Source organism: Mesoplodon bidens (assembly GCF_964165515.1).
Source record: "Mesoplodon bidens genome assembly, chromosome: 3".
Lineage (NCBI taxonomy): Eukaryota > Metazoa > Chordata > Mammalia > Artiodactyla > Ziphiidae > Mesoplodon > Mesoplodon bidens.
This window is the reverse complement of record NC_138178.1, coordinates 117721730-117741108: the sequence shown is the minus strand read 5'-3', so window position 1 is coordinate 117741108 and position 19379 is coordinate 117721730. Positions and strand designations below refer to the sequence as shown.

At 40.6% G+C, this 19379-nt stretch overlaps 1 protein-coding gene across 2 annotated transcripts in view; it reads right to left on the bottom strand.

Moving 5' to 3' along the window:
* Nucleotides 1-19379, bottom strand: part of LOC308614410 (uncharacterized protein) — a 228008-nt gene that overhangs the window by 189667 nt on the left and 18962 nt on the right. For both annotated transcript variants that reach the window (XR_014015385.1, XM_081228833.1), the window contains exon 2: nucleotides 10765-10843. The gene's annotated coding sequence lies outside the window, so the exon portion shown is untranslated. The remainder of the gene's footprint in view (nucleotides 1-10764; nucleotides 10844-19379) is intronic.

The following is a 19379-nucleotide window of genomic DNA, read 5'->3' as shown; positions in this document are numbered from 1 at the left end:
ATATCAGGAGGTACATAATGTTCCTATCTTATCACTGATGATGTTAACTTTGATCAGTTGGTTAAGGGCGTGTTTGCTGCATTATTCCTCTATAAAGTTACTATTTTCCACTTTGTAACTAATAAGTATCTTCTGGGGAGATACTTTGAGACTATGCAAATATCTTGCTTTTCATCATACTTTCACCCATTAATTTTAGCACCCATCAATGATTCTTATCTGCAACAATTATTTATTTCTATATCTGTCAACTTTATATATATATATATATATATATAAACATGTGTCACAAATTCATATTAATACCTCTGATAGTTCAGTCCACAATCTTTTTCGCTTTCTCAGGCATGTAGCACAGTCCTCTCCCTGAGTGGTCCTTGTGAAGCCGCTTTTCTAGAGAAAGCCCCACCCATCCCCAGACTAGGGGAGAAATTTATACTGTTCTCACAAACAAGTTTAGACAAAACTCTTCAGTAATCCTCTTGCAAAGTCCTCTCGGAGGAGTCCAAGAGATGTGGGACACCTTGTAAACCTGCCTCTGAAGAGACTCCATCTCACACTCACTGTTACTGCCTAGCATATTGGTGCTCTATCAAAACTGAGGCACACACACAAAAAAACCCAGACTAATGGTTATATACATCCTATAGATATTCTCAAGGTTCTGACTGGGGACAGAGGAATGCCATTAGCCACATTAGAAAACATCCATGGTCAAGTTTGGAAGGAATCTCCTGACTCCAGTAGTTGGCTTAAATGGAACACACCAAAGGGCATGGGCAGTTGCCCTCCCTACTACTTCCTTGTTGGTGATGCACAGATCAAGGTTTTTGATCATTCACACGATGGTTAGAGGCAATTCCCGCAGGTGTTGCCAAATCAGAAAATCATTTCCACGTTTCTGTGACACTATGTCTCTGCCACTGCATGTACTTTTACGAGTATCTCAACGGGAAGGTTAGGGGGTAAATCGATGTAACTAGTTGGTCATCATGAAACATTAGAAATCTCTATATATGTTTGGGATTTTTTAAGGTTTTTAGGTTACTTTAGGTCATCTTTAAGATGAAGGAGTATAAAAGAAGATTAAAATAATATCAAAGTTATGCATAATTACATTTTAGTCTGTCCTGTGTAATTTCATCATACAAAATATATAGCTGTTTCTATTTCTATAAGTGATTTCTTGTAATTTTTTACATTAAAATAATAGGCAGTTCACTCAATACTGCACCAGAAGTTAGGGGTCAAGTCCCAATGAGTATGGGTGTCCTGAGAATTTGAGGCTGTCAGGATTCATAGAATCTCTGCTTGCTGGGACAGTTTACCAACCTCTGGGCTGTGACTGAATGATCCTCCTTCCACACAAGTAATGAGACAGGGTGGCAAACAAGGTTACCAATAATAATCACAAAGGCCAACGGTGATAGAAAACAACTGTTGTTGATGAGTTCTATGTTCACCCCTCCCTGATAGGATGAGCTGCTAAGCGGTGAGCTCAAATTTCTATCTCATTAAATTTTACCTTGATAGAATTTCCATCCTCTCCTCCAAGCATCCCCTGTCTCTCAGTTTCATCGTGAATATGGTGGATGAAGGAAACACATTTTCTGAATTGAATACAGAGTATTTTGTATTTCTAACTGTACTTCTTACTTATGCACAAGAGCATGGCTAAAAAGCAGAAGTTCTAAATAGAGATTCTAAGGGATTGATGAGCTGTTTCCTTTCTCATGTCATCAATTATCATGGCCAATAAATCAATCGGACTGATTGGCTCCCTACAGAACTATGTAGGATGCATTTCTTCATACATTGATATTCTACCATTTATCGTTACTCTTTAATGATCATTGGCCAGTTTCCAGTACACAGTGAACTGGCAATGCTTCAAAAGTCAAACTAGAATAAAATCTTCCTGTTTCCATATTTTAAAATTATTACTTCATTCACTTAACTAACATCATTACCGTTTCTAACCTTTATTCTAAGCACTGTTCTAGGCTTCTAGTAATTATATCACAGTCCTTGCTTTCATGACAATACAGGAATAATTATTATTTGAGCTAGTGTTTACAAAACATTGCACAAGAAGCACGGTAAAATGTCACAGAGATACAGAAGTAAGAATAAGTGCTCTCATCTGAGAAGATTAGGGAATGTTTCACAGAGGACTTAGGAGGGACTTCCGGGGAAGATGGTGGAAGAGTAAGACGCGGAGATCACCTTCCTCCCCACAGATACACCAGAAATACATCTACACGTGGAACAGCTCCTACAGAACACCTACTGAACGCTGGCAGATCTCAGGCCTCCCAAAAGGCAAGAAACTACTCACGTACCTGGGTAGGGCAAAGAGGAGAGATTCCCGCACAGAGGATCGGTGCCGACCAGCACTCACCAGCCCGAGAGGCTTCTCTGCTCGCCCGCCGGGGCAGGCGGGGCTGGGAGCTGAGGCTCAGGCTTCGGTCGGAGCACAGGGAGAGGACTGGGGTTGGCGGCGTGAACACAGCCTGCAGGGGGTTAGTGTGCCACGGCTGGCCAGGAGGGAGTCCAGGGAAAAGTCTGGAGCTGCCGAAGACGCAAGAGACTTTTTCTTCCCTCTTTGTTTCCTGGTGCGCGAGGAGAGGGGATTAAGAGCGCTGCTTAAAGGAGCTGCAGAGACGGGCGCGAGCCGCGGCTAACAGCGCGGACCCCAGAGACGGGCGTGGGACGCTGCGCTGCGGCTGCCGCTGCCAAGAAGCCTGTGTGCGAGCACAGGTCACTGTCCATGCCCCCCTTCTGGGGAGCCTGTGCAGCCCGCCACTGCTGGGGTCCGGGGATCCAGGGGCGGCTTCCCCAGAAGAACGCACGGCGCGCCTCGTGACGTTGCACCAACGTCACGCCGGCCTCTGACGCCGCAGGCTCGCCCCGCCTCCGAGCCCCTCCCTCCCCGCCCCACCCCACGCCCGGCCCAGGTGAGCCAGAGTCGCCTAAGCGGCTGCTCCTTTAACTCCGTCCTGTCTGAGTGAAGAACATACGCCCTCCGGCGACCTACACGCAGAGGCGGGGCCAAATACAAAGCTGAGACCGGGGAGCTGTGAGAACAAAAAAGAGAGAGGGAAATCTCTCCCAGCAGCCTCAGAAGCAGCAGATTAAAGCACTACAATCAACTTGATGTACCCTGCATCTGTGGAATACATGAATAGACAACGAATCATCCCAAATTGAGGAGGTGGACTTGGAGAGCAAGATTTATGATTTTTTCCCCTTTTCCTCTTTTTGTCAGTGTGTATGTGTATGCTTCTGTGTGAGATTTTGTCTGTACAGCTTTACTTCCACCATTTATCCTAGGGTCCTATCCGTCTGTTTTTTTATTTTTTCTTCATAATTATTTTTTATTTTAATAACTTTATTTTATCTTATCTTACTTTATTCTATTTTACTTTATCTTCCTTCTTTCTTTCTTTCCTTCCTTCCCTCCTTTAGACAATGCATCATCCCAAATTGAGGAGGTGGACTTTGAGAGCAAGATTTATGATTTTCCCCCTTTTCCTCTTTTTCTGAGTGTGTATGTGCATGCTTCTGTGTGAGATTTTCTCTGTATAGCTTTGCTTCCATCATATGTCCCAGGGTTCTATCCATCCTTTTGTTTGTTTTTTCTTAATCATCTTTTATTTTAATAACTTTATTATATTTTATCATACTTTATTTTATTTAACTGTATCTTCTTTCTTTCTTTTTGTCCTTCCTTCCCTCCTTCCTTCCCTGTTCCTCCCTTCCTCACGCCCTCTTTTCTTTCTTTCTTTCTACTTCTACTAATTCTTTCTACTTTTTCTCCCTTTTATTCTGAGCGTGTGGATGAAAGGCTCTTCGTGCTGCAGCCAGCAGTCAGTGCTGTGCCTCTGAGGTGGGAGAGCCAACTTCAGGACACAGGTCCACAAAAGACCTCCCAGCTCCACATAATATCAAATGGCAAAAATCTCCCAGAAATCTCCATCTCAACACCAGCACCCAGCTTCACTCAACAACCAGCAAGCTACAGTGCTGGATACCCTATGCCAAACAACTAGGAAGACAGGAACACAACCCCATCCATTAGCAGAGAGGCTGCCTAAAATCATAATAAGTCCACAGACACCCCAAAACACACCACCAGACGTGGACCTGCCCACCAGAAAGACAAGATCCAGCCTCATCCACCAGAACACAGGCACTAGTCCCCTCCACCAGGAAGCCTACACAACCCACTAAACCAACCTTAGCCACTGGGGACAGACACCAAAAACAACGGGAACTACGAACCTGCAGCCGGCAAAAAGGAGACCCCAAACACAGTAAGATAAGCAAAATGAGAAGACAGAAAAACACACAGCAGGTGAAGGAGCAAGATAAAAACCCACCAGACCTAACAAATGAAGAGGAAATAGGCAGTCTACCTGAAAAATAATTCAGAATAATGATAGTAAAGATGATCCAAAATCTTGGAAATAGAATAGACAAAATGCAAGAAACAGTTAACAAGGACCTAGAAGAACTAAAGATGAATCAAGCAACGATTAGAAACACAATAAATGAAATTAAAAATACACTAGATGGGATCAATAGCAGAATAACTAAGGCAGAAGAACGGATAAGTGACGTAGAAGATAAAATAGTGGAAATAACTACTGCAGAGCAGAATAAAGAAAAAAGAATGAAAAGAACTGAGGACAGTCTCAGAGACCCCTGGGACAACATTAAACACAGCAACATTCGAATTATAGGGGTTCCAGAAGAAGAAGAGAAAAAGAAAGGGACTGAGAAAATATTTGAAGAGATTATAGTTGAAAACTTCCCTAATATGGGAAAGGAAATAGTTAATCAAGTCCAGGAGGCACAGAGAGTCCCATACAGGATAAATCCAAGGAGAAATACGCCAAGACACATATTACTCAAACGGTCAAAAATTAAATACAAAGAAAACATATTAAAAGCAGCAAGGGAAAAACAACAAATAACACACAAGGGAATCCCCATAAGGTTAACAGCTGATCTTTCAGCAGAAACTCTGCAAGCCAGAAGGGAGTGGCAGGACATATTAAAGTGATGAAGGAGAAAAACCTACAACCAAGATTACTCTAACCAGCAAGGATCTCACTCAGATTTGATGGAGAAATTAAAACGTTTACAGACAAGCAAAAGCTGAGAGAGTTCAGCACCACCAAACCAGCTTTACAACAAATGCTAAAGGAACTTCTCTAGGCAAGAAACACAACAGAAGGAAAAGACCTACAATAACGAACCCACAACAATTAAGAAAATGGGAATAGGAACATACATATCGATAATTACCTTAAATGTAAATGGACTAAATGCTCCCACCAAAAGACACAGAATGACTGAATGGATACAAAAACAAGACCCATATATATGCTGTCTACAATAGACCCACTTCAGACCTAGAGACACATACAGACTGAAAGTGAGGGGATGGAAAAAGATATTCCATGCAAATGGAAACCAAAAGAAAGCTGGGGTAGCAATTCTCATATCAGACAAAATAGACTTTAAAATAAAGACTATTAGAAGAGACAAAGAAGGACACTACATAATGATCAAGGGATCGATCCAAGAAGAAGATATAACAATTGTAAATATTTATGCACCCAACATAGGAGCACCTCAATACATAAGACAAATACTAACAGCCATAAAAGGGGAAATCGACAGTAACACATTCATAGGAGGGGATTTAACACCCCACTTTCACCAATGGACAGATCATCCAAAATGAAAATAAATAAGGAAACACAAGCTTTAAATGATACATTAAACAAGATGGACTTAAGTGATATTTATAGGACATTCCATCCAAAAACAACAGAATACACATTTTTCTCAAGTGCTCATGGAACATTCTCCAGGATAGATCATATCTTGGGTCACAAATCAAGCCTTGGTAAATTTAAGAAAATTGAAATTGTATCAAGTATCTTTTCCGACCACAACGCTATGAGACTAGATATCAATTAGAGGAAAAGATCTGTAAAAAATACAAACACATGGAGGCTAAACAATACACTACTTAATAACGAAGTGATCGATGAAGAAATCAAAGAGGAAATGAAAAAATACCTAGAAACAAATAACAGTGGAGACACGACGACCCAAAACCTATGGGATGCAGCAAACGCAGTTGTAAGAGTTAAGTTTATAGCAATACAATCCCACCTTAAGAAGCAGGAAACATCTCGAATAAACAACCTGACCTTGCACCTAAAGCAATTAGAGAAAGAAGAACAAAAACACCCCAAAGTTAGCAGAAGGAAAGAAATCATAAAAAGCTGATCAGAAATAAATGAAAAAGAAATGAAGGAAACAATAGCAAAGATCAATAAAACTAAAAGCTGGTGCTTTGAGAAGATAGATAAACAAAATTGATAAACCATTAGCCAGACTCATCAAGAGAAAAAGGGAGAAGACAAAAATCAATAGAATTAGAAATGAAAAAGGAGAAGTAACAACTGACACTGCAGAAATACAAAAGATCATGAGAGATTACTACAAGCAACTCTATGCCAATAAAATGGACAACCTGGAAGAAATGGACAAATTCTTAGAAATGCACAACTTGCCAAGACTGAATCAGGAAGAAATAGAAAATATGCACAGACCAATCACAAGCACTGAAATTGAAACTGTGATTAATAATCTTCCAACAAACAAAAGCCCAGGACCAGATGGCTTCACAGGTGAATTCTATCAAACATTTAGAGAAGAGCTAACACCTATCCTTCTCAAACTCTTCCAAAATATAGCAGAGGGAGGAACACTCCCAAACTCATTCTATGAGGCCACCATCACCTTGATACCAAAACCAGACAAGGATGCCACAAAGAAAGAAAACTACAGGCCAATATCACTGATGAACATAGATGCAAAAATCCTCAACAAAATACTAGCAAACAGAATCCAACAGCACATTAAAAGGATCATACACCATGATCAAGTGGGGTTTATTCCAGGAATGCAAGGATTCTTCAATATATGCAAATCAATCAACGTGATACACCATATTAAATTGAAGGAGAAAAACCATATGATCATCTCAATAGATGCAGAGAAAGCTTTCGACAAAATTCAACACTCATTTATGATAAAAACCCTGCAGAAAGTAGGCATAGAGGGAACTTTCCTCAACACAGTAAAGGCCATATATGCCAAACCCACAGCCAACATCGTCCTCAATGGTGAAAAACTGAAAGCATTTCCACTAAGATCAGGAACAAGACAAGGTTGCCCACTCTCACCACTCTTATTCAACATAGTTTTGGAAGTGTTAGCCACAGCAATCAGAGAACAAAAGGAAATAAAAGGAATCCAAATAGGAAAAGAAGAAGTAAAGCTGTCACTTTTTGCATATGACATGATACTATACATAGAGAATCCTAAAGATGCTACCAGAAAACTACTAGAGCTAATCAATGAATTTGGTGAAGTAGCAGGATACAAAATTAATGCACAGAAATCTCTGGCATTCCTATACACTAATGATGAAAAATCTGAAAGTGAAATCAAGAAAACACTCCCATTTACCACTGCAACATAAAGAATAAAATATCTAGGAATAAACCTACCTAAGGAGACAAAAGACCTGTATGCAGAAAATTATAAGACACTGATGAAAGAAATTAAAGATGATACAAATAGATGGAGAGATATACCATGTTCTTGGATTGAAAGAATCAACATTGTGAAAATGACTCTACTACCCAAAGCAATCTACAGATTCAATGCAATCCCTATCAAACTACCACTGGCATTTTTCACAGAACTAGAACAAAAAATTTCACAATTTGCATGGAAACACAAAAGACCCCGAATAGCCAAAGCAATCTTGAGAACGAAAAACGCAGTTGGAGGAATCAGGCTCCCTAACTTCAGAGTACACTACAAAGCTACAGTAATCAAGACAGTGTGGTACTGGCACAGAAACAGGAAGATAGATCAATGGAACAGGATAGAAAGCCCAGAGATAAACCCACGCACATATGGTCACTTTATCTTTGATAAAGGAGGCAGGAATGTACAGTGGAGAAAGGACAGCCTCTTCAATAAGTAGTGCTGGGAAAACTGGACAGGTTCATGTAAAAGTATGAGATTAGATCACTCTCTAACACCACACACAAAAATAAGCTCAAAATGGATTAAAGACATAAATGTAAGGCCAGACACTATCAAACTCTTAGAGGAAAACATAGGCAGAACACTCTATGACATAAATCACAGCAAGATCCTTTTTGACCCACCTCCTAGAGAAATGGAAATAAAAACAAAAATAAACAAATGGGACCTAATGAAACTTCAAAGCTTTTGCACAGCAAAGGAAACCATAAACAAGACCAAAACACAATCCTCAGAATGGGAGAAAATATTTGAAAATGAAGCAACTGACAAAGGATTAATCTCCAAAATTTATAAGCAGCTCATGCAGCTCAATAACAAAAAAACAAACAACCCAATCCATAAATGGGCAGAAGACCTAAATAGACATTTCTCCACAGAAGATATACAGACTGCCAACAAACACATGAAAGAATGCTCAACATCATTAATCATTAGAGAAATGCAAATCAAAACTACAATGAGATATCATCTCACACCGGTCAGAATGGCCATCATCAAAAAATCTAGAAACAATAAATGCTGGAGAGGGTGTGGAGAAAAGGGAACACTCTTGCACTGTTGGTGGGAATGTGAATTGGTACAGCCACTATGGAGAACAGTATGGAGGTTCCTTTAAAAACTACAAATAGAACTACCATATGACCCAGCAATCCCTCTACTGGGCATATACCCTGAGAAAACCATAATTCAAAAAGAGTCATGTATCAAATTGTTCACTGCAGCTCTATTTACAATAGCCAGTAGATGGAAGCAACCTAAGTGTCCATCATCACATGAATGGATAAAGAAGATGTGGCACATATATACAATGGAATATTACTCAGCCATAAAAAGAAATGAAATTGAGCTATTTGTAATGAGGTGGATAGACCTCAAATCTGTCATTCAGAGTGAAGTAAGTCAGAAAGAGAAAGACAAATATCGTATGCTAACGCATATATATGGAATTTAAGAAAAAAAATGTCATGAAGAAGCTAGGGGTAAAACAGGAATAAAGACACAGACCTACTTGAGAATGGACTTGAGGATATGGGGAGGGGGAAGGGTAAGCTGTGACAAAGCGAGAGAGAGGCATGGATATATATACACTACCAAACGTAAGGTAGATAGCTAGTGGGAAGCAGCCACATAGCACAGGGAGATCAGCTCGGTGCTTTGTGACCGCCTAGAGGGGTGGGATAAGGAGGGTGGGAGGGAGGGAGATGCAAGAGGGAAGGGATATGGGAACAGATTTATATGTATAACTGATTCACTTTGTTATAAAGCAGAAACTAATACACGATTGTGAAGCAATTATACTCCAATAAAGTTGTAAAAAAAAAGAATCATAGAGGACTTAGTATCTGAGCTTATCTGTAAGAGTATGTAGGTTTTGAACAGATGAGATTAAGAGATAATGGAAGGACACCCCTAGCAAATGGAGTAGCATGGCAAAGTATATGAATATTAAAAAAAAAAAAAGGCAAGTGGCCTTTTGACTGACGAGTGGGGTACTTAAAGATAGATAGAATAAAATGTAATTTTGGAAATGCAGGTTTGAAATAAGTCAGGGAAAATTTGAATGCCAGCCTAAAAGTTTCAGATTTCCTTTTGCAATCTGTCCAGCAAATAAAATAAACTTTGAAATTTTATTTACTTAAATTCTGACTAAATATGTCCCATTTATTCTATCTGAAAGACTTTCTTACTTGCAAGAAAAAATGTTTTCAAAATCTACAGATTTAATGTTCTACAATATCAATTGAGTGATTTTTTTAATAAATTGAAATTTTTCGTTTTCACTAAGTACATTATATGTTAGAGAGCGACACCTAATGGTAATATGTTATTTTACAGCTAATTCTATGATTCAGGAAAGATTGCAGAGTCCTCCCTGAAGGGAGACTTCCCAGGACTACTGTAAGGGCTGTGATGGACACTAAGGACAGTGAGAAGAGATGGCAGGTGATTGGGAAGGGCCCCTAATTTCCTGAATTACCAAGTTCCAACAGAACACCAATTATCAGTTGCCATGTGGGACCCTCCATGCCTCTGTTTCCTGCATCTGCCAGGTGATGACAAGCCTAAAGTATTTTTAACTAAGGATAGTATAAGAGTGAAAAATGTACACCTATCTAATACTAGGTTCTTCAGATCCCCAGGAATTATAATGTATACACAGCAAGAAGACAAACCCCAAATGTCCAAATGTTTGTCTAACACCACACATAAACCAAAAAAATATATAAGAACAGTCTTACATTCTATTACTGGTGTCTTTCTGAAAAAAGGAGGTAACATCACAAAGTGTCATAAAATGCCTTCAGCCCCCGAAGTTATTCTTGCGCCACCTCCAGTTCAAATGCCATGGCAGCATCTGCCTATCCCTGGTCATGGGTGTATGCTGGAGGACCTTCTCTTTTGCTTACATCCTGCAAATAGAGTGGGGGATGATCCAGACTAGTGTACTCTCTGGAGCACGTTGGGGGAACAAATCCAACCCATTAAAAAAAAAAGTCACGCAATGACTACAATAACTTTCAATGCACACATTCTCTTGCTCACCCTCTAATACTGGCAAGCTTAGAAAGAAAACGTTCCATTGTTTTAATGAACAGGAACTTAGTTCTCACTTACTCTCTGCCTGTGTTTAGTATGAAGACCAGTCATCACTCTAACCAACTGGGACTCCGGGCTGCAATCCATAAATGCTGGGCTAGAGAAGAAAAAGTAAAAGTTAGCACAGAACACCTAGGTCGTTTCAGGTCCTCCGTTTGTCAACAACACAGCCTTCTACTCACATCTTCAAGTAGTACAAAAAAGAAAACGAAAATAATCCAATTTGCTTATATGATTCTATCTGGGTACACTTCATTTCAGCTTTTAGCTCAGGTTTTATCATTTTAGCTCCCACCATGACTCTGAATTATATTTCTATTAGGATACAAGTTTGTGTATATAATTTATTTTCCTAACTGACATTAATTTAATGCCATGTATTGAATATCTGTTATGTGCCATCACACAATTATGTACAAGGAAAAAGGCTGACAAAAAACAAGTAACCTTCGTTTCCAACATCAAGTGTTTGTTTTTCCTCTACATATGCATCCTAAGAAAATATTCTTAGGCACATCAGGTTTACTCAAGTCTCTTAGCTTGACTCAGCTAGGTTTATATTATATAATGGCTAAAATAGACTTAAAAATTTTTCAATTCCTATTCTTGTTTATATTGTAATCTCCCAAGAACTTATGAAACATTGGAGGAAGAGACGGATGTTCAAATATACAAGGACTATCCTAAGACATGAACATTGGCTGGCAATGCATATAGAAATATTATTGTGGAATCTGGAGGGGTTCGATGAGAGTGATCAGGGTATATAGGCCCCACCTGCCTTTTCCAGCACCCAGAGGCGGGGGGCAACTAGTATGGATGGAAGGACCTGATGTTTCCCAAGGTGGCCCTGCCAGGACAGGTTCCTTGGTGCATTGTAAACAGAACAGCAGGCAGGATAAGTGCTCTCAGGAGGATGCCTACCAGCCACCCCAACACAGGGTTCTTTCCAGCTGGTTGGAAGCCTGCCTCTGTGACAAGATAAATCCTAAAGGGACTGATTCTCCCTTCATCTCTCCTGCTTCCCCCACCTCTAGCAGAATAATATTTCTAGCGAGAATCACAAACAGATAGTGATGGCTTTTGTCCACAAGTTTGTTCATTTATTTTAGTATGAACACCCCAAGCCCGATTTGCATTCTCCTTTAAAACCACAGCTTGGGCAACATCGCTTGTAAAAGTAGATAACAAACAGCTACGTAAAGTCTAAACCACAAAAAAACACTTGTGTACAAGAACTTTCCAACTTTTCTTGGCCACTTTGAAGTGCACGAATTTCTTTAAACAACATATAGCGTATTTTTAAACCAAATCTGAATTTCTCTGTCTTTCGAGTCACAAATTTAGCCCATTCACATCTTATGTGAAAGAAAATATACATACCTTAACCCTGTTTGTTGATTTTAGGTTTACTCTTTATTATTCTTTATTGTTGTAGATCCCTCTGTTCATAGGGGCCTCCAAACACACACTCTAATAAAGCGGCACCATCCAATAGGACATTCTGTGATGAGGGAGATGTTCTATATCTGCGCTACCCAATTCAGTAACCCCTAGCCACAAAAGGCTATTGGGCACTTGAAATGTGGTTAGTACAACTGAGGGACTGGAATTTGTATTTAATTTAATTTTAGTTATCTTAAATTTAAATGGTCACATGTGGCCAGTGGCTACTGCATTGGACAGTGTAACCTAGAAGCTTCTGTCAGGCTGGGATGCTGGGAGAGGAGGGTCCCCACTTGACCCACAGGAGCCAGGAGCCTGAGGCTGGCATATCTGAGTCCAGCCTGCTTTGTCAGCAATTCCAGAGCAAAGGAGGGTCCAGGTAGCAGAGAGGAGAAGAAAATCACCATCTTAAACGGGCTCTGGGTCAGCTCTCCAGGTGGCTTTTGCCTCCTCTGTGCAGGCTACTGGCATCAAGAGCATCGAAATGTCTAATCTCCAGGACTCTGAAGTTTTCCACAACACCAGGAAGCCCTCTCAGGCATTAAGGGATCTCTACCTGATGTCTTAATGAAGATCATGGGTAGCCAGTTCCCTTCCTCTTGCATACTTGGTTTGCTGCTCTGGTTTCTGGCCCTAGACTTAGAACCGTGGCTCTCAAACTTAAGGAGACAGTGGGATCAGGTAGGTCATCGGGAACCACACACAGCAAGTAGACAGGCCAGCTCCTTTTCAAGAGGATCCAGAGGCTTCCACTTGTTGGGCCCTGAAGAAGCCACAAAAATCTGCCATTTCACCATAGGCTTTGAGGAGAGACTAGCCCTCTCCGTTTCTGTGTCTCTCAACTCCTCACAGCAGCACAGGGGACTAGCAGCCCAGGGGTTCTCCCAAGTTTCCTCCTTTAGTTGTTATAATGTTCCAGAAGGAAATGGGAACGGGGGCTGTCAAGCCTGTCATATTCCAAGAATCTCCTCCAGCAAATTCTCTGAGAAAGTGTTGTATCATTGTCCTACCTACCTTCCAAATGAATAACTAAGGAGTTGCAAATGCTAGACAATTTCAGCCTGGGTCCCAGAAGCTTGTTCACCCATGGTTGGATGGCACTTTTCTAAAACTTAGCTCTCTTCCTACATTCTACTTTAGGCAATCTTTCCCACCTCTAACTGCTGACCGTACTCTGTCCTCTGTGGCAGCTCCCCTCCTGCCCTTCCTCTTTGTTTTTTGTTTTTGGAATATACCTTACATATTATTAACATTTTAGAACTACAAGGAGACTAAATATCTTCTACTCTAAGTCCCTAAATTTACAGGTGAGGAAAAAGAATCACAGGAAGGACAAATGAAGGCATGCATGCTGTCACTTTCCCTTCCTCTCCTATACCATAGCAGAGATCACTAATCAATTAAAGAAATCTTTTGGACTGGCCTCCAAATCTTTCTCAACAGAATACTCCAGGCAGCCTCTTCATATTTAATTATGAACATGATTGGCATTATACATTAAGCCCATTTGCCAATCCAGTGTTAAATGATGTCAAAGTAATCTGTGGCAAAACTAAGACTGAGACCTGAACCCATGTCCCGTTTCTCAGGCCACTGACCTTTCTACTACTTCACAGTGCTGTGCTTATGTTCAAAGGTCATGCTTTACATCCTCCCAGCAACGCTTCATTTAGGTTTAAGTTTTCCAAAAACCATCTAATCATGTTGTTTGTCTTTTAACTCATTCTTCTTGAATAAGGAATACATTTACAGGGTTTAAAAATCAAAGTTTGGGGCTTCCCTGGTGGTGCAGTGGTTGAGAGTCCGCCTGCCGATGCAGGGGAAAAGGGTTCGTGCCCCAGTCTGGGAAGATCCCACATGCCGCGGAGCGGCTGGGCCCGTGAGCCATGGCTGCTGAGCCTGCGCGTCCGGAGCCTGTGCTCCACAACGGGAGAGGCCACAACAGTGAGAGGCCCGCGTACGAAAAAAAAAAAAAAAAAAATCAAAGTTTGGGATTAGCAAATGCAAACTATTATATATAGAATGGATAAACAACAAGGTCCTACTATATAGCACAAGGAACTTTATTCAATATCCTGTTATAAACCATAACGGGAAAGAATTTTTAAAATACAAAAAAAATCAAAGTACTATAAAGGTGTGTCCCGAGAAGTCATGCTCCAACCCCACTCCCACACACACCATCCGTCCACTTTTACTAGTTTCTCATTTATCCTTCCAGGCTTTCTTTGTGCAAATACAAACAAATCAAATATATATTCTAATTTTCTGCCCTGGTCACACACAAAAGGTAGCTTATTATATACAATCTTAGCACTTTGCTTTTTTTTAACTTACTATCTTCTGGAAATGGATCTTCCTCATTATTCAGCAGGTACAAAATCATGTTACCTCTGACATTTAGCTCCTTCAAACAAGATCCAGTCTGCAAGACATGTCTTCTTAAGCCCTGTTTTTGTCCTCTCTGAGCTGTGATGCCACTATTTGGGCAGTTAACGTCCAAGCAGCCCTTTTTACATAAGTTTAAAGATTATTCATGATCCTCCTCAGAATGCAGGTCAAGTTTTTCTATTATCCAGCAGTTATGGCCAACACATTTATTTTAAAATAAACTTTATTACAGCCACCACTCTTTTGAGAAACATTTTTTAAAGGCATGGAGGCACACATAAAGTATCATAATGGCATTGATAAGAGTTCAGTATTTTGGAGTTGCCAGGTAGAAACCTGGAGGCTTCAGAATTGATTTTAAGGATGGAGGCCTGGTTATTACACATCTGCTCCTAAAACTGCTGTCCGTTCCGCTCTCAGAAGGCCCGAGGCTTCTCTGGCATACAGGTCCTTGGTAGAGCCCCTTTAGATCTGTGGCTGCCCTAAAATTGACCCACTAGACCGAGCTCTGATTAAGTGGACCCCAAAGTGTCCACCCATATTCTTTTGTCAACTGCCCTGAGTGAGCGTGCCTGATCTATCAGAGGAAAGTGTAGAGTCTTCGGTCTGTGCAGCATCCTTGCATTTTCTGATCTTTATTACCTTCTATATAGGTACAAATCACTTCTGCATTTTTCAGTTCCTTTCAATTGCCCTGATAATAGAGAATGACCCCTCCTTAGAAAGCCAGCATCTCTATGGGAAAATAATGCTGGGGACATTATACAAAGCAAAGAAACAGATTTAAGGATATATATCCTCATTTCCTTCACAACACTTCTTGGATGGCCAATTTCTTTGAACAAAGGCTAAGAAAACAATTTAGGCACAGCGTGGATGGAGATAACAAATAACAAGACCTTGTAGCTTGGATTATTGATGCCAGAGAGGTGGAGACATCACATGGAGATTGTTTTGCCTCTTTCCTACCACGGCTCCCCAGAGAGAGACAATCTGGGAGTCCCATGAAGAGAGCACACCAGGCACCCCGCAGGGCCCCAGGACTGAGCAGACACCAACAAGTCAGGCTAAATGCTAGACAAGAACATCAGCCTTAATAGCATTAATTAGTCATTTTTTTCTTCCTCATGTAGCCAACCACTTAAAAATCTGAATCTTGGGAGGTAGCTGAGTAATAAGTCACTGCTGGACAACCCATCTTGACTTTAGAAGTTGCTATTGTTTTTTACCTTACCCTCAAGTGTTATCATTAGGTTTTAAGCAAAACCCATTTTCTTAATCATCCCCAATCTCCCCACCCCTTCTTCACTAGAATAGCATCATCAACAGGCTGCACAAATTGGGCATCTGAGATTTAGCTGGATTAGTAACACCTCAAAAGATCATTTATGGCTGTAGCAATCAGCCTCCAATTTCATCTAATTAGAGAGCAAGATTATTTCCCTAAATCCTCACTAATATTTTGAGTTAACAAACAAGGAAGCAATCCTGATAAAGAGAATAAATGAGTTTCATAAAGCCACTGCTCTTTTGCTCCCTCTTCAATAACCTGACCTCTATGCCCCACGTACAAATTTAAGTGTCAAGAACAGAATACATAAGCATTCGTCACAACAGTCATTAGCCAAGAAACCTCCAAGGAAAATCCCCTGAATCAGAAGCATTTTAACTCTGGGGCTGCCATCCACCAGGAACAATGCTACCTACTGCTTTTATGCTTAAATTCTTAAAACACTCAGGGACGGAGAAAAATCTTGCTTGGTCCCTAATCATGAGAGTACTTAAGTATTTACTAAAGCTAATTTCTCCCAATAAATTATAGCTCATTCCCCAAAGATGTTATTTCTCAAAGACACTGTGAAGCATTTAAAAAGATGGGGATGAGGCAATCTGACTAAGCCTGCTCTAGCTTGGTAAGTGACAACTTTTTTCATCTGAGACAACTGTAGCCTATGTCTATTTTGAGCACACATAAGGATATTAAAATTAATGTAAAATTGGATCGAATGTTGGCAAGCGTGCCCCATGGGTAACAAGATGAGAAATAACATAGCAAATACACAGAACAGGGCGTAGAGAAGAACTGGCTGAAAAGAAGAGAAGGAAATAAGTAGAAGACAGAAGAAGGGTTAAAGGGGGAGAGAGAGCCTGCTGAGGTTGCCTTGACAAAGAGTGTGTGGCCACTTTTGTGCTCCACGAGGGGATCTGGTACGTCAGAACTTGGGCTGATTGACTAAGTGTCCTGTAAATGTGCCTGGCTTTGTCCCAAAGCTCTTAATGCACAGTGACCCTGGCAGGGTCATGCTATACCTCGGCTTACTTGGCAACATTTTTCTGGAAGATAAGGGAGAGGTTGTATTGGGGAAGCAATAAGAAACGGGGTGTCCAGTGGGATATTGGGGAATTCTGGTTTTCTCCTTCCTCAACAGAAGAAGTTCAGGCAGGGTCCCTTAACATTTGCCCTCAGCAAAATTAAATGTGTCACCCACTCCTGCCATTTGTAATCAAAGGAGTACAATGGGCAGAGTTTACAACTTGCTTTCTGGAAACTTTAAAATGTCTAGTAATTTATTTTAAAGTTAATTACTCACTTGCAGGTGTGCAAACTTACATTTCCTAGAAATCTGGAAAGCCAACTAAACCCCTTGATTTTCTGAGGACCAATAGTATAGCTTATTAAGGCAAATGTCAACAAAGCAAAGAGAGCCTGCCCATTGTTTTCCCACTTGCCATAAGTGCAAATAGCACCCCAGTGGGAGTCTGGAGACCTGTTTATTTTTCAGCTGACAAAGGTGAAAGCTATTAAGTGGTGGAGTCCGCTCTGAGCTCCATTGTGTCCCACACTTGTTCCCTGACCTCTAAACCACACATCAGCCAGTCCTTTGTACCCTGATTAATTACCGAACGAATATTTTTCAGACTTCACAGATATCCGAGAAATGCCAAGATACTAAAGAGCAAGTCAAAGGGTCCCACCTTCTGCTGATGGGCTGCCTACCTTGTGTGAAGCCATCCCCACCTTGGTGGAACTGAGGACCCTTTTAATAGCTGACATTTGTTAAGCACTAAACTATGTGCCAGTGTTCTGAACACTCTCTGTGAATCAACTCATTTATTATTCACAACTGCTCTGAGAAGTAGTTGTCCCATTTTACAGATAAGGACACTGATCCCTAGAAAGGTTAAGTGGCCCAAGGCCTCACCACAAGTGGCTGGGGGATGCCTGAGTATAAACTGTGGCTCCAAACTGTCCCTCTGTGAGACCAAGCCACCATCTCCCTATCTTCTCTCACTCCTTTTTTAAGGCTGCTGATATTTTTCTTCAAGGTCATACCCCCAAATGCTTAGTTTAGAAACGTTTAAATATGTTTTATCATTGCCATCTTCTACTAAATTTGTACTTTTTCCCAAATATTATCGTGTCTTTCCAGTATTTTGATTTTTACTTAAAAAAAAAAAAAAAGAAATACCCAGGTCGTATACTATAGGATCCCTCTCCTTCCAACCACAGCCTGTGCAATCAAATTTAACCCCAGAGACAACCAGGGCTAACAGTGTGAGGTGTGTATATGTGTACCCGCTATGTATTTATTGTATTGTATCTAGGCACCATATGTATGTATGTATGAACTTAAATACATACACAAACACATTTACCCCTTTTAACATAAAGGAATTATACCCAAGATATAGTTCTGCAACTTGCTATTATCAATAAACAATAGATCCTGAAGCTCTTTCAATGCCTATGCATATAGATATGTCATTCTTCTAAGAGATGCATATAGTCAAATGTCACCTTGACCGAGGGTATCCCTGGCCATCCGTCCTATACAAAATAGCACCCCACCCACCTCTGTCATTCTCCTGCCTTTGCTTTATTTTCTTCTCAGCTTTTATCAACCCCAGACACGTATTTATTTGTTTACTGTCTCCCTCCACTAAAAGGTAACCTTTATGAGACAGGGCTTCCTTTTTTAACTGGTGTATTCCCAGCCCATAGAGCAGTGCTAGCACCTCTGAGGTGCTCAAAACATATGTTTTTTCAGTGAACACTGTTGAGATTACCCTTCAAAAAGACTTTATCGATTTACATAATCACAATAGTGTATGCGTGCCCACTGACCCACACTCTCACTAACATTGCATATTATAGGACATTTAAATTTTTGTTAATCCAAGAGCTCATTTTAATCTACATTCCCTGAGAATCTGTTGAGTAAATTACCTGCTTAAATATGTTTTTTCAATGTTTCTGATGAACCTAGGGGCAGGACAAGAGTAAAGATGCAGACGTAGAGAATGGACTTGAGGACACGGGGAGGGGGAAAGGTAAGCTGGGACGAAGTGAGAGAGTGGCATGGACATATATACACTACCAAATGTAAAATAGATAGCTAGTGGGAAGCAGCCACATAGCACAGGGAGATCAGATCGGTGCTCTGTGACCACCTAGGGGGGTGGGATAGGGAGGGTGGGAGGGAGACGCAAGAGGGAGGGGATATGGGGATATATGTATACGTATAGCTGATTCACTTTGTTATAAAGCAGAAACTAACACACCATTGTAAAGCAATTATACTCCAATAAAGATGCTTAAAAAATAATTAATAAATACGTTTTTTCTCTTTGGCAGTTAGATTTGATTTCTTCTTACCTACTTGTAGGAGCTCTTTATACCTGCTGGGCGCCAATCCTTCGTATTTTATGAGCTGAAAATATTTTGTCCTATTCTGGCACTTGTGTGCCACTGGTTAGGAATGGAAGCTTTGACTGGCTCCTCAGGGAGTCCCGCT